We start from the raw sequence: 15709 nt of genomic DNA, 5'->3' as shown, positions 1-15709 counted from the left end.
AGTGAGTTAAAAGTATGGCTAATTTCCTGCAAACCTACAAGCATAAACAAGCACTACTATAGGTAGAGAGTTCTTGCTCCTCTGTGTTGCCCTCTAACATTCACTTGCTTTCCCCATGCTACTGGTTGGCTTTTGGAATGGATCATTTGCCAGAACCAGTGAAGCAATCGGTGTGCTTAGCGTCCTACTTTCCTTCCAGACATAGTTGATGTAGGAAGTTAATATATGTTGCTTCTTTATTCTACCTGCACACTGAGAGTCTCAACGTATTTCACTTAAGAATTCACTAAGTGATTCTGATAACAGAGAAATCATAAATAATCTGTTTGTCAAGGTGGGAAATAAAGCAATGGCACGACAGCACTCTCTATCATTCCTGGTACGGGATATAGAATGCTATAGCTCTGTAACACAAAGCACTAATTACTTATATTTTTAACCTGTTGGTTAAATTATGTGGGTTGTTGCTGTTTGTTTAATCAGAATGACTTAATCTTGGCAGGTTTTAAGCTGTTTCTTGGAGGTACAGAGTTAGGGGGTGGATGGGTTGTGCCTTTTTTGCTCTCTGAACCTTGCGTGCCAGCCTGGGGCCCAGCTGCTGAGTGCCCTGGGCTGCTGGTGAAGGCTGGAGCGTTGGATACTGTGTGCTGTGCCCCATGAGCCTCCCTGAGGGGCCCTGGTTGGGGCTGGTAGGTTCTGTTTTTCTCTATCCCTTAGCCCTGGAGCCTTGTGTTGTTGGCTTTTAAGAAGATAAATGGCAGTGCACAGCTGCCCGCCTGCAGCAATAGCAGTAACTTGTTCTTGCTAAAAGGGGATTTCTGAAGAGAAGCTGGTCTGGACCTCAGTGTTGGTCAGGCATCGACACAGGTCAGGCATCTGACCTCTTTTGCTAGGCAGTTGGTTCTGTTGTTGTTTGGAGTTACAAAATGGTCTATAGCTTAACGCAGCAATGTGATTTCCCCTGGGTAGCTTTTACACATGCTGAAGAACTTGAGTTTGTTACTGAGGGTCGTTTAGCTTGTTTAAACTCTGTGAACAGCAGAATTTCCTAAGGTGTGTAATGGTTGTAGTCTGAGTTAAGTCTTTGTGTCCCCCTGAGCTGCGACCTGGGAATGGGTGAAAGCTGTTGTGCCAACTGACTGAAGAAGAAGGAAATGAGATGGGTCCTTAAGTGTTATTTGTCTGCTGAAAAAGGACCTATTTCATTATTTTTATTGTGGAGAAATGATGCTCAGTGCTGTAGGAAGTGAAGTTACAGTAGCGTAGGATTATTAGTAGGGGGATTCACGCAGGGATGTGTATGCTGATTATGAGCGTGTTCACCGTGGATCACGTCCAGGAGGACTGTATCTGTTGTCAACAAGCAGAATGAGTAGGAAAAATCATTACTAGTTGCAAGAATGAGTGTGTTAGAGGGGTCAGTGTTTGACAGGCTAAAACACTGTGCATATCTTGCGGTGCTGAGGTGCAAGAAAAGATCTGATCTGGCCAACCAGTCTTTCTGCAAGACTGTTATGTGGAAATGTGGGTGACCTTGGGAACAGAAAGGCTCTCCTTCCAAGAGGGCTGCTCAGAAAGGCTTGCAGCATTGCAGGAAAGGCGTTTTGCAATGCACCAGGTGGTGAGGATCTGCACAGGCTGGGATGAGTGCAATCTGGAATGCCAGGTGGCACGCTGAAGCCTGGTGCCAGCGGAGACTTGCTATCATTCTCATTGTATAATTCATTGGTGATCTCACTAATTTGAAATCAGATCTGTTTTATTTTATTGACTTAAATATAATCTGCCAAATGAATGATAGTGTGAATATTTGGCATCAATTATGTGTCAAGACACAGCTGAAGTCACAGTCAAACTGTGTATAGCTCTTAAAATAAGTGCTTTTCATCTTTATTTCTCCTTTTAGTTCCCTCGCTCTGTCACCATTGTATTTACAGTGTGACACTTCATTTAAACACAAGGGCTTTGGCCCTGGGAAGTGTGCAAAGGCAGCTAGTCAGGCCTGGATGGGACTGCTGGAATATTATCAGTAGCATCAGAAATGCTGGTGTTCCACTTCTCTGCATTTCTAGTGCTCCAGATCTTTTCTTGAATGTATATAATGGCATTTCACAGTCAGGCCTGACTCAGTGACCTTTCCGTGGGTTGTCAGTGTGTGGTTAATACTCACTTCTCACACTGTTGCTGAAGCAAATGCCGCTGGCAGAGTCTGCAGGTTAAGTCCATGCTGCAGATGAATCAGATGTGATGGAGCTGCTGCAGTCTGGAGTGTGTGGCAGCCTTTAAAACCACATCAGGTTTTCCTCAAGACATAGCAAAATAAGAGGACATGTTTTTAGGTGCTTAGCTTAAAAAGGTGGCGATGCTCTTTTTGTAGCTGTTTAGGGAGTAATTAAATGGCTTTAAAAATATGGGTGTATCTATGGGGAAAGAAGCACTGAATAGAAACAGCGTGAAGAAAACAGGAATGTTTGCAAGCTGTCAGAGAAGCTTGCCTCTTTATTGATCGTTGGGCTTAACAGAATGTGACAACTTACAGCAACCAAAATGAACAAGCATGGAAGAATACACAAGGTCTGATTAAAAATTTATTAAGCTGAACTGCAAAACCTCTGAAGGATATTCATGTCGGGACTTCTTTTTTTCTTAGCGGTATTGCTAAACAATCTAGAGTGAATTAGGCTCCTACAATTGGAAATGTAATTTGGGGTCATCTTTAAATGAACTCTAAAAGCATTAGACTCTGTTTGGCCAGGATCTTTTCCTTGGGCCTAAGTCCAGCACGTTGTCTCCAAATCAATTCCAAGGTCCCTTGCCAGCCCAAGTTGCTATTGATTTTTCTTTTTTTTCTTTTAACAAAAATTCATCTCTATGGTGATCACATTACGTGTCCTGGCCAGTAAATCAGCAAAACTGATTTCTAACTAAGGGGAGCTGATGTATAAGGAAGTGCTGCTACTCACATTTAGCAGCTGCACAGTGGCTGGAATGCATGTCCGAGTTGATGGATATCCTCCCAGCGAGGCCATTTTTTGGACTGGCTAGTCTAGGAGTCGTGTGGGAAGAGAGCACGCGTATACATGCACAAACAGACACACCCCTAAAGCACCTGTCCTTCTGAATTTCAGGTCTTGGAGACAGGCCACTTTAGCTTTGATTTACTCTGGACGCAGACTGCAGCCTGGTGGAAGGGCTGCTGTAATTTAGAGGGTTGGCTTCTTTTGAGCTGGTGCGTGCCAGAGGTGCTGGGGTGCACGTTGTCAAATGTGGCACTTGGATAGGAACTCTGTTTATTGGCCCTTTTCCGGTTGCTCCTTCACACATTAGTGTTTTAACGCAAGTCTTCTGGTTCATTTCTAAGTGATACGAGGAGCAAATGTGAGATGGCAAAGATTATTGTGATTCTGTGGTGAAGGTACAAGTACCCACAAGGTATTCCCTTTCATGAACGACTTCATGATTGAGAATATCAGGTAAAGCAACACACAGACGCAGTGAGTTTCTCAGTGCAAATATTTTCCTTGTTTGTTTTTTAAGCATCATTCTGAAAAATAAGTTTGCTGGCTGGCAAACTAAAAGTGCCTGTGTTTATGTTATGTGATGTCCTGTAACTGAAATCTGTGAATGCAAATATTTCTCCTCTAAAGGGTTATCTTTTCCTTAGTCACGAGGGTCCAATGGGAAAATAATTGGCACGAGTGTAGTTTGAATAGGGGGATATGAAATAAAAGCAAATATCCGTAAGACCAGGTGGCCATACAAGCCAAAGCAATGGTGTCTTGTGCGCTGCTAACTTAGTTAGTGCGGTTACCAATAATTACCACATCCTTAAATGACCATATTGTATTCACAAATGTCACTAAGGTCAACTTGCAGTCATAGGATAAAAAGGGATACTGCAATAGCTCTTAATGTGCATCAAAATGAGACGATTGATATTGACAAGGTGACCTCTGCTCCGAAGGGGCAGTTTATTTTGAATGCCTGTAGTTTTTCTTGTCTGTGATTGACAGCGTGGATGGTGGGGCTATTAACTTCCTTTGTGTTTAATTTTTGTTCCCTGAAGGAGCAGCTCAGCCCGTGCTATCTGTGCTAGCTGTTTTGAATGACGCAGCAATAGCACGAGTAAGAAAAGGCTGGTAAGACTTGTCTGCATGAAGTTTCTGTGTCCCAGTCAGTGCTCATGTCCCCCAAATGCCCTTTGATTGGTCTCTGAATAACCCCGGCTCTGTGTTAATGTCTGGCATGCAGTTCCGCAATTAAAATGTGTGCCCTGACATCAGTTCCGAATTTGTCTTTCCTTCAATTTTTCATGTCCACCCAATTCATTCTTTTGTCCTCTTAACCTTCACTGTGTCATGTAAGCAGTAGATTTTGAACCAAAGATTTTGTTCTTTGGTTGCCGTCGGTGGAAAGTTTGTGTATAATTTCCTTTGTCAGTTCTGGTCTGTTTTCCTCATATTATAACTAAAACCGATGGGCAATGCACACCTCTGTGTTTGTTAGTAGGAGAAAGATTGATTTCTAAGATGTAATGTTTGTAAATACTCAGAGGCAAACCAGGAAAGTACTATCTGAAAGAAGCAGCCAGCGTTTTGTGCTTGCAGTTAGGTGTATTGTCAGATCTTGGGGAGAAACAAAATCTGCGCTTTTCTGCTTGAAGCCTATCTTGGCGCATGTAAATTTCTAAGCTCAGATCAGTTAAAGGTCGTTCTTGAAGACTCTTCTCTCATTATTTTGGGTGTTAAGGAGTTGAGGCGTAATAAGCACCATTACTGCCAAAAGAAAATGTGTTGCAAATAAAACTTGTGAATATCTCTGGGATTTGACTCTATTTGCTATAGAGGGAGGTCATAGTGCTGTGGCTTGAATAATCAATACAGCTGTTCTGAGATGTGAAGGAGAAAGGAGTTGGGAAGTGCAGCAACTCTGTGAGAGAGGATAGGTTTCAGTAGAGGGCTCTTTAACCTAAGCTTCCTTAGAGGCTGAGCATACAAACAGTGCACCCTACAGAATTTCTTCCTGAAGAATGTGCTATTGCAGCTTCAGGAAATGGTCTGCACTGTTTGTGTGATTTATATCATCCAAAATGGCAACAGCGTTCCCTTTTTTCTTTAGTTTGGTTTCCCCCCAGCCTTTTGATTTGGTGAGTGCGTTGCAAAAGTCAATGACAAGTATTTCTGAAGAGGCAAGTTTGTGGTTTCTTCCTTTCCCACCCTCCCCATGTTTTCCTACTGGAGGTTTGCTCTACACATATGATGCAGCTCCAGACTAACTTGTGGTGTGGAAGTAATTCCTTTTGGCTTAGCTGAATGGAGTCTCTGCATTCAGATGGCAACGGGGCGTTTGTTTGATGAAAGTTTGCAAGTCTGGCTGGTAACAGTGCTCAGAGATAGGAAACATGAGGAGGTGGCTTGACAGACCTGAGGCTATTAGGGCAGACAGAGGACTGGGTGGTTTTCCTTATTCTCTGATGGATCTTTCCCCTTGCTGGAGCTTTGATCCCTGAGCAGGGGCACACGGTGGTGGTGCCTCTTGCTTGTCTGTTGGGGGCAGAAATGAAGCCTGATTTCATGTTTAAGGTAAATATGTGGAGATGGGATGCTTCAATTAACTTCTAAAAATAAGTTCATAAACTATGCATTTGTAATAGGTTCACATGGATTTTTTGCATAGATATTAGGATTTATTCTCTCAGAAATACAATAAATCTGAGTTGAGAAATAGACCAGCGTCCCTTCATCAGCTGCCTCTTGGGAGAGCTGGCCTGGAGGCTCGCTGTCAGCGTGAAGCCTTCCTTCAGAGAAAGTTCTAAGGTTTAAATGTAACAGCTATGTTTTCAGTATTTAGACCACAAAACTCATCAGGCAGCTTCTTGAGTTTCAGCCCTATATGGTGAGAGACAGTATGCTACTTGTGAAGCAGCACATCGTGACTTGCAGCCACGTTTACTGATGAATGTATGCGTGTCTTGCTGTGAGAGGTGTGAGAGCAGAGCCATGAAAGAAGAGGGGTCAGGGACTTCAGAGCAAGCCACCCGTGTAGTGCAGAGGGAGAGAGGTGTTTTTGTCACATAGTTTGTGAAATGCCTGTTACTTCAGATGTGGGCTTTGCTGAACTGATCCGTATTGCAGAGCCTGGTCACGCTATGTTTGAAAGAGGATCTCCTGTATTTGCCTGAGCAAAAGAGGTGTGCTAACATATTTTTTCTCAAGTGATACCTGTTTAAAAGCATCTGTTTTAACTTCAACCCTCTGTTCTCGATGCAGGTTTTTAATTTGGGTGTTGGTGAGATTTGTTTCTGCATTGTTTCGGGCTTCAGTGAATTCCTGCTCTGCTCTATGGGTCTGGGAATAGTGCAGAATATCAAGGGGGAATGGTGTTAAACTGAGACAGAGGAGGTTTAAGTTGGATCTTAAGAGGAAGTTTTTCACCCAGAGGGTGGTGATGCACTGGAACAGGTTGCCCAAGGAGGCTGTGGATGCCCCATCCCTGCAGGCATTCAAGGCCAGGCTGGATGTGGCTCTGGGCAGCCTGGGCTGCTGGTTGGCGACCCTGCACATAGCAGGGGGTTGGAACTGGATGAGCACTGTGGGCCTTTTCAATTCAGGCCACTTCACGATTCTGTGAAAACGTGCAAGCCCATGGAACCTGCCTAGGAGTGCTGCTTCTGTGCAACAGGCTAAAAGAGTTGGGCAACTTCACACAGTCCTTGAGGAAAGCTTGAGAGATTGCATCTTTTCTCTTATTAACTTGTTTTTGTCTCTGTGTAGTTTGTGCTGAACCCTCTCATGCACCCAAAACTAGTTCCATTTCTAAATTTGTCAGCAAAGGATGTGGTAAAGCAAAAATGAATGGCTTGTTATGGGACTTGATATTAGGGATTATGTGTGATATTCAGTCATGCTGTATATCTTATTTCTCTTAAAGGTGTTGATTTCTAGCAGTTATTTGTCAATGGAAAGAAATAAAAACGCGTCAGGAAGCCTTAGATTGCTGATGCCTTTCTGAAATTGAGATGTTGGGTTGAAATGCAAAGACAATGTTATGCTTAGGAGTAAGCTCACAGAAATGAATTGGTGTCAAGACTGGAAAGGAATGCTGACAGGCAGAGGGGGCACGTGGGGACTCATGCCCCTGTAAAGCGAACCTGGATGCTGAGGGAGTAGGAGAGGGTTGGTGTGCAGAAAGCAGCCAGTTTGTACAGCATCTGCCCTTGTTACAGGGCATGCAGGATACTGGTCCCACTGAGCACTCTTAACTGTGCTGCTCCATGTATTCATTCATATGACTGCTCTCTGCAAATTATTTGATCCATGATTTTACCCATTTGGTCTTGTTCTGGGTGTCTTTTTGTGCCATTCACATATGCAATGCTCTTGTGGACAGTTACTGCCAAAGGTCAAGAATGAAGCTGTTTTCTTTCTTTAAAACCACACAGTGTAATACAAAACAGAAATACTTCCATTTATTCTGTTCAGGATATGCGGGTTTTCAACTGCTTGCACTTTTTTTCCTGATATATTTTTTTGTTATGTTATTTTCTGAACTCTTTATTTCTGTGCCCTGTATGAAATGTTACGTCTCAAACATCAAACAAGAACCAAAAGGAAAGAGCAGTGCAGGAAATATTGTCTATGCCTACGGGTCTGTGTCCCTAAGGCTTTGCCAGGTCTTCTGGTTCATCAGTCACATGAGATTTGGAGACAGCAGCTGCCACCACGTTCTGCTGTGGCTGTTAGCAGTGCTGCTCGGCCGTCAGGATAAAGGGCTCCTGCAGTCCAGGGCTGTCACTACGGAGCACAGCCTCGAGCAGGGGGTGATGGGGCCCTGTGATAGCTTGCCTGGTTCTTCCTCCACTGCCCTCAGAGAGTTCCTGGAGTGCAGGAGAAGGGCTGCAAGGGTCAAAAAGTCAGTGTTTTTCAGCGGTTAAGTCATTGTTACCGTTTCCAAGTAATCCCAGGCTACTTTCTTAAACTGTTCTCTGAGGGGAGGGAAGGTGACCTGTATGACAAGGCAAGCACGCTGCTTCAGATAAGATCTTTTCTCCTTTCTGTATTGAGAAAAGGGGGAGTCTTGTTGATTTGCTTCCCTTTTTCATCTGTCATAAAGAGCTGAAGTCATGAAAGCCTGTTCCCCTGCTGCCCTGCGAGTGGGAGTGTGAGGCTGGCTCATCGCTAAACGCATGCACAGTGAACAGGCAACACTGCTCTGCTTGTAGCTGCACCTCCAATCCTCTGCCAGCCCATTGCTGACAGCAGCGAGGACCCAGCCTGCCATCTTGGAGATTGATAGGAAACAAGACAGAAAGAGTTTCATTAAATTTTCCATGACTGAAGTTTTTATAACTATCTTACTCTACACAGTCTGTTCTCGTGGTAGCAGTAGGAACTTGCTTATTGGCTTCTCCAGCCTTTTCTTATGTTTGCAACGCGTGAGGGTAAAGCATCCTAATAGCAAGGAGCAAGTTTCTTAATAAAAAAGTGTCAGGTAGTGTAATTCTTAATTTATAGGCAGGTTATAAAAGTGACGCTCATTTACTCAAGCTCATAGTTGGGATGTTTTGCTTTCTGAGACAGCTGAGGGGTTTTTTTTTGTGAGCTTATGTTTCAAAACTGATGGAAAGAGGATGGTTTGTTCTACCTGCAGCATTAATTTCATTTATGAGGAAAGACAAGTTATCAAATATTGACCTGAGCTAGAGAAAATATTGACTCTGGAACCAAAAACATTACTGGTTAGAGCGTAGGATGAGAGCATACTTACCCAGGGTGCACTGAGATCTTATGCAGCTTGAAGCTGATGCGGAGACTGACTGTTGGGGTTAATACCAGCTGGGGGAAGACTCTGCAAAACACCACCAGAAGGGAAGACTGTGGAATGTCTTTCTGTATTTTATTAGGATTTAGGGATTTAGCTTCTTTCTTATAAACTGTTGCAAAGTGATTGACAGTGTCCTGTTATTCCACTTCCAAAATTCAAAGTCATCTGCATTGCTTTCAGGAGGCAAGGTATGGCCCATTGCATGTACAATTTGTTACACCTAACTAGTTTCCTTAAGTGTGCTTTTCACTGTGATAAGCAAAGTTCCAGAGAATTCTGTAGCTTCATATATTGGGCTTAGCTTTAAATCACTTGATGATTTCTAGTGTTTCTCCCTCTTCCTTCCCCCCATCTTCAAATAGTGATGTTCTGCTGTTCTGGCCTTTGGATGTTTTATGTTATCTTGAGAAGGATGTAGAAGACACCTCAGGCCATCCTGAAGACTGAAGTGAAGGAGGATAGGAGTTAATTCCTGTCATCTAACTTCCTGCGGGATTAAACCAAGTGAGCAGCCATAAACAAAGTGGACAGTCATCAGCAATGATGCCACCAGGGGAAAACAGTTGAATAACACAGTGAGAAGTGAAATATCTGGAGACAGGTTGATCTGCATGCTATGCTTTGCTTGGTCACTATGACCAGGGGAATAGTGCTTTTTGGATTTAGTGTCTGCATGTTCCTCACTGTGCAAGCATGGTGCACCTTGTGAATCCAGCTCCTGGTTTTGTCCTTCCTTTCTACTTTACCTTTGCAGAGGAGCTGAGAAATTTTCTGTATCACTCCTAAAGTGAAAGAGACATAAAATGGCTAACAGTACTATGCAAGTATTGCATTCCAAGATCTTGCAGCTACCAATTACTTGTGGCGCAGTAATTATTAAGTAAAGCCTATCTGCCTGAGGTCAGGAAGCCAGAAATAGAGTATATCTCTCCTGACTCCAGATTTGGTGACACAGCTGTTAATTCACACAGCTTCTACTGCAGTTCATTAAAAATCTCCCACAGCCCTGCCTCCTTCAGCAGCCAAAAATTCTTCTTTTAGTAGAAGAAAGGAGCCTCCTTTGGGACTGCAATTCCCCCCTTGCCGAAAGAACTTATCCAGCTGAGAGCATGCACTGTCTTTTGAAGTGCCGTTAGCACTTTTTGACCTGAGAAATGAGAAGGGAAGCGAACTCTTACATCTCGGCTTGGAAGGTGTGTCTAATATAGCCAGGATGTGTGTGCTATATACACTTCTCTTCCAATGTCAGAATGCTGCAGCTAATGTGTGTTAAAAGTTTTCTGAGATGAAAACTTGATTTGCTGTAACAGAGAGGATGCCCACTTCCTCTCCTAAGCCAAATGACCTTTAAAATAGAACTAAAGAATGGAAAAATGGCAGTCATTCAGTTGTTTCAGAACAGATGTTGAGGCCAGTCTGGGTAGCTGTGGCCTGAAATGTTATAGAGCTTGGTGACCCTCTGGTTTCTTCATTGTGCTTATAGTGTGAGATCAAGCTTTTTAAAGGTGTGGGTAGTACCAGTTCTTGATCAGTTTGAAGTAGTCCAGTGTGAGGGAGAAATTATCTTCTCTCTTGATGAGTTGTTCCAACTTGTACATACTGGCTTTAAAGCTTATGACTAAAAAATAGAAATGTGTGTACCCTTCAGAAGAGACCAAAAATACTTCATTATGGCCCAGGATGTTCAGAACATGAGCTGACACAGGATTTGGTGATAAACGGGGTTATATTGGCAGCTCGTTTCAGATAATATCAGTCCCAGTATTTTCATACATGTCCAGGCTTTAAGTGCTTTGAAAAGTAATTTTTGAGGAGAGTTGAGACTACTGAAGTTGTTTCAGGATATGTTGTTACTAACAGAAGCTGAATCTTGCATGTTTCTGGATGAGATTCTACATATGTGTTATAAAAATACTTAAGACTTCCTTGTAGTGTAATATTGTCTATACACTGTGAGAAATGCAACCATTTTCAGACTTTGTAATGAAAATTACTGTTAGGTGAGTTCATATACTTGATCCCAGATCCTGTCGAACCATTTCAGAGAGGAGACATAGGCCTTGCATTCTGTGAACTGCTCCAAAGCTTTACTTTGAACAAGGAGGAATGGCCAGTTGCTTCTGATAAAATCTGTGTTGATGCCCTTTTACTCCCTAGGATCATATAGTCGTATCTTTTGGAGTTGTTTACATGTTCTATTGTATGATTTCTTAGTCTAAAGCTGCTAAAGAAGCTTAGCGTTATGAGTTAAAGCTAAATAAATAAGGCTCTCTGTTACCGGATTTAAGTCAATATTGCTGTTATAGCATGTACACAAACATCACAAGTGCTTGTAGCTAAAAGTGGCCAAGAAGTGGGAGAAAGGAAAGGGAAAAGAGAATAAATCCCTTCATTATTCCTGCAGATGTTTGAGCTATTGGAGACAATAGCACTGTAACAGACTGTTCTTCACTGTTCCAGGAGCAATGCCAGTGCTCACAGGAACAGGAAACTTGGCAGTCACAGCCGTCTCTCTTTATTAGCGTGCTGTGTCTCAAACTTTGTCTCACCTACCTCAGAGATCTGCAGAATGGGCGATATTACTGGAAGAGAAGAACTGTGGGTATCCTAGAATTCAGACTGAGCTGGAGCCATGGGTGTTTGTGTGCTTTACTGCTCCTCTTTCTTAAGGCTTTCAAAATTATATCATGTTAGTTGTCAATAGTTAGTGATGTGAAAGGTAACTATCAAAACCAGAAAGCCTTCCTTTTCCAGGAGCCTCTAATGGAGACGGTAAGACCCATAGAGAGTGGTATTTGACTGCAAGTGATACTAATTTTGTTTCCTCCTGTTGCTATTAACAGCTATTTTTCAAATCCCAATTTTGAGTCTCATACCCAAATTTTAAGGGTGTGACAGAGGTCACAGGACATGACAGATTCTATACAGGACTTGTGTAAACAAAACTGATTCATGATTGTGGCCAGTTTCTATTTCCATTTTATAGTTATTTAGATGGCCTAGATGAAAGACCAAAAGACCAAGACTTGTGCTTAATTTCAAGCATGAGGTTCAAGTAGCATCTTCTTAGTGCACATGTCAAGCTAAAGTTACGCAGGAATGATGCCACAGTAGTTTCTGTTGAGCCTTTGTATGCCTGCTTGTATGTGTGTGATGCGTCTATTGCTGATTGCAGTGAAACATGAGGATCATGTGCTGTCTTCTTGGACAGTGTTAATCAAAGAAACACATTAAAGAATATGTGTGTTGGAAATGTTATACTGTCACAGGGACTGTAATTCCTGATCACAGGTAGATTTCCTGCGCGTCCTATTTGTGCTCTAATAATCTTTTTAAAGACAGAAATGACCAATTTCAGCTGGGATTTTGCATAGTGAAAGTGGAGCTTATTTGTCTCTATTCCTATATATCCTACATATGTATGAGGATAGGAATTTATCAGGACATTCTACAGATCTATATTTTAACAACTCAATGTAGACTGTTTGCTTTTTTTAGTAGAACAGAATGGTATATTGACCTTACTGAGGGTACTCCTTTAAATGGACAGCTTTATGTAGGCTGCCAAGACAAGTTACTGCTTGGTTTTGCATGCATTTTATTTTTTTTAATGTATATCTACATATCTTTAATGATCTGTATATAAATATATCACAGATTTGTCAGTGAAAAGGAGAAAACTTATCCTGGCTGCAACAGTGGCTGCAATTTTTTGGAGGGGTGGGAACTGTCTATCAGTCATTTTTGACTTCTTGCTGACTAATTGTGCCAAGGAGCTAGCATTGTGCTACGAACAAAACAAAGAACACTTGCAGGAGTCCTTTTCTGCTTTTCTTCCTTGAAATATTTTGGAGACCCTTATCAGTCTGTCCTCTGAGATTAAGTATTGATCATCAGAAATTGCAGAACAATCTAAGCCTTAGAATTGCTCAAAATAAAATAAACATACAGACAGTGTCATTACTCTTGTTTTATAGATGAGAAGCAGTAGCTGAAGTCCTGTGAACTTAAATTAGGTTGCAAGAGAAACCTGCCTGGGTGCCAAACTATACTGGCTCAAGAAAATTCCTTCAGTGTCCCAGCTTATGTTCTTTAACTGATAACCGTGCTTATGTTCTTTAACTGATTCTCTGTTCACTTGTAGGTACAATATCTTGTTCAAGTAAGGGGCTTTTTTTTGGTGTGTATTATTTTTAATGTGTCATGGTAAATAGTTTGAGGTCTGTGCATTAGAACAATGTGAGCGTAAGAAGATAAGAGGCACCTCTGTCTATTGCAGTGAGATGGCATCAGTGATAATGTGCATTATTTGGGGAAAAAAGAATCCATTAAGAGCAGTGAGCCTGGAAGCCAAAACAAATGACAGGATATGTGAAGGATTAGTTGAATGGAGCATCTGTTATTAATAGTGAGCACTGCTTTTTGAAACCCGATGTTAAGCATTAGCATGGCGGTGAGAATTAATGTTTTTCCATGAAAGGGAGAATGAATGGGAATCATGCATTTCTTTATTTAGAAGTATTGTTTTAATGTCTTGCTTTATCTGAGGTCCAAATGCAAATGGAATTCTGAGTGGAGAAGTGATGCCTGGAACACTGGCACTTTCTGATCCCCTTGAGAAAAGCATGCCTAGTGTAGCACAGCAGATTACTTCTTCTAGAGAACGTTAACAACGCGCTTGATCAAGGGAAGGCAGGCTGGCTAATGCTCGTTTATTGAGTGGTAAGCAATGGAAAATGAGCAAGAAACTGTGGCACGTTTTGAGGGCTTTATTGATCTGATTTCCCTGCAGAACTGATTTCTGCATGAAAGCAGTCTACCTGCTCTCAGGAGCTGGAGAACGTACAGTGAAGTTTAACTGAGTCTGGCAATTGCGATTAATACATGTTGTTCTCAGGAGCCTTTCTCAGGTGGCACCAAAGAACAAATGCTCCTTAATCTCCAGCTCACAGTTCTCTCCCTTTCCTTCTTTTCATTACTACTTTTCTGTGGCAGACCTTGAGATCTGAAGGATTTACAGACTAATTTTCTACAGATCTGCAATAACAATCAATTATTTTATGTTAGGGCTTATGCAGCGGTTGACAGTGCCTGTTGTTAATGTTGCTGTTTATAATTGTAGGTAATGTTAAAGGTTGAGTTTTTCCCGGACTATGAATGCAAGTTTCTCAACAAAGATCAAACCCGGAAGAGTTCAAGCTTAGCTACACTCTATAATGATGTTTGCTGCTGCAGTCTGCGGTCAAATGTTGATGTTTGATGTATGTTTATAGCTTTCACTGAAGGGTCTTGGACCACAATAATTAAGAACATTTTAAGTATACGTGAGTATTTATAAATGTATTTTGTACTGCATATCAAATATAGTGCAACACCCTGAGCCTTGATATCTGTTTTGGGGGAGGTGGTGCAGCTGAATGGGTGCATCTCCATAGGAAACCCAAGACTGAGTTCCACTTACTGTGTCAAGAAACTCACGTTCCCCCCTTCCACTCCCTTGTCTTTTAGAGATGCCTTCTTGTGCGCTGATACAGTGGAAGGAACAACAGGGAATTAACTGGCTTACAACTTAAGACTTCTCTTCTACAGAGAAGACAAACAAAAGACCCCAAAAAACTTCCTGCTTAATGTTATGCTTTGTGTTACTGAAACGCAGCTGGTAGATCATGTGTTGCTCGTCTCCAGCTGCCTGTGTGTGAAGTGAGTAGCAATTCCAACTTGTTAACTTGTGAGTGGAAAGGTCATTTCATCTCTGTTTTTCATTAGATGGCAGGTAATAGGAAAGCTGAGTTGTGACAGGAAAGGCCAAGTAGTGTGCGGGTCTTAGGTGCTGGGTGGGCAGGTGGCTGTTTCTGCAGAGCTCCCAGATGTAGGCATCTTAATTATGGCTCTTGTAAGGTGGCAAACTGACTGTTGTGTTGAAGTCCCTGGTGATAGGAACTCAAATTAATTTTAGGTTTTACTTATGAAAGTGAAATCAAATCATTTGAAGTTATATTAGTATGATTAACTACATGGGAAACGGTGTGCTTTTTCATAATTCAAGCTTTTGCCCAAGGAGGCTGTGGATGCCCCATCCCTGCAGGCATTCAAGGCCAGGCTGGATGTGGCTCTGGGCAGCCTGGTCTGGTGGTTGGCGACTCTGGTCCTTTTCCACGCAGGCCATTCTATGACTGTGATTCATTTATATCTGAGTATGGGAAATGATAACATAAAGGACTACATTTAAGATTTGTCAGCAGTTCATGATGGGGTATCTTCACAGTACCTCCCTTAGCTGGGATCTGAAGCTCCAGTGGACAAACTAAAATTCTGTATAATCTATTATTGTTGTATTGGTATTTGCAATTGCAGAAAGAGTGGGGGTGATGTAACCATAAATGGCTGTAGTATGGAAACAAGTGGTGCTTCAAACAGCTGTGCAGGCAGGGATCAGGTGTATTTGTACACCCAGGTTCATGTGGCCTCATCATGTCTGCAAGTACTAATAGAGATTAATGGGATGACTGAGAAAGCTCCTCTGTTAATTGTCCAGGCAGCCTCTCATGTGAGTAATTGGGAGGTATCAGACTTACAAGTGCTACGTTTGTTAAAACCTGTTGGCTGATTCTGGGTACGTGCTATTGCACCTATTAAAATGTTTTCTTAACAAAAAGCATGAATGTTTTCTGGTGTTTTTGTAGGGCAGAGAAACATTCCGAAGAGCATCAGAGTCTGTTCTTTTTATCACAGTTGCAATACCTGGACCTATATAAAGGGTAGCCTATGTTGGTAGAGTTTTTAAATGAAAAGCTCACCAATGTGCTCATAATGTTGCATTTTTGTCCCTCTCGCATTCTCGTTTGGGTTTTGTTTTTATTTTTCAGTTCCTGTTTACAGGGCCTGT

This window comes from Coturnix japonica, chromosome 8 (genome assembly GCF_054131305.1).
Source record: "Coturnix japonica strain WE chromosome 8, WE-NBRP24, whole genome shotgun sequence".
Taxonomy (NCBI): domain Eukaryota; kingdom Metazoa; phylum Chordata; class Aves; order Galliformes; family Phasianidae; genus Coturnix; species Coturnix japonica.
Note: the sequence above shows the minus strand (reverse complement) of the source record.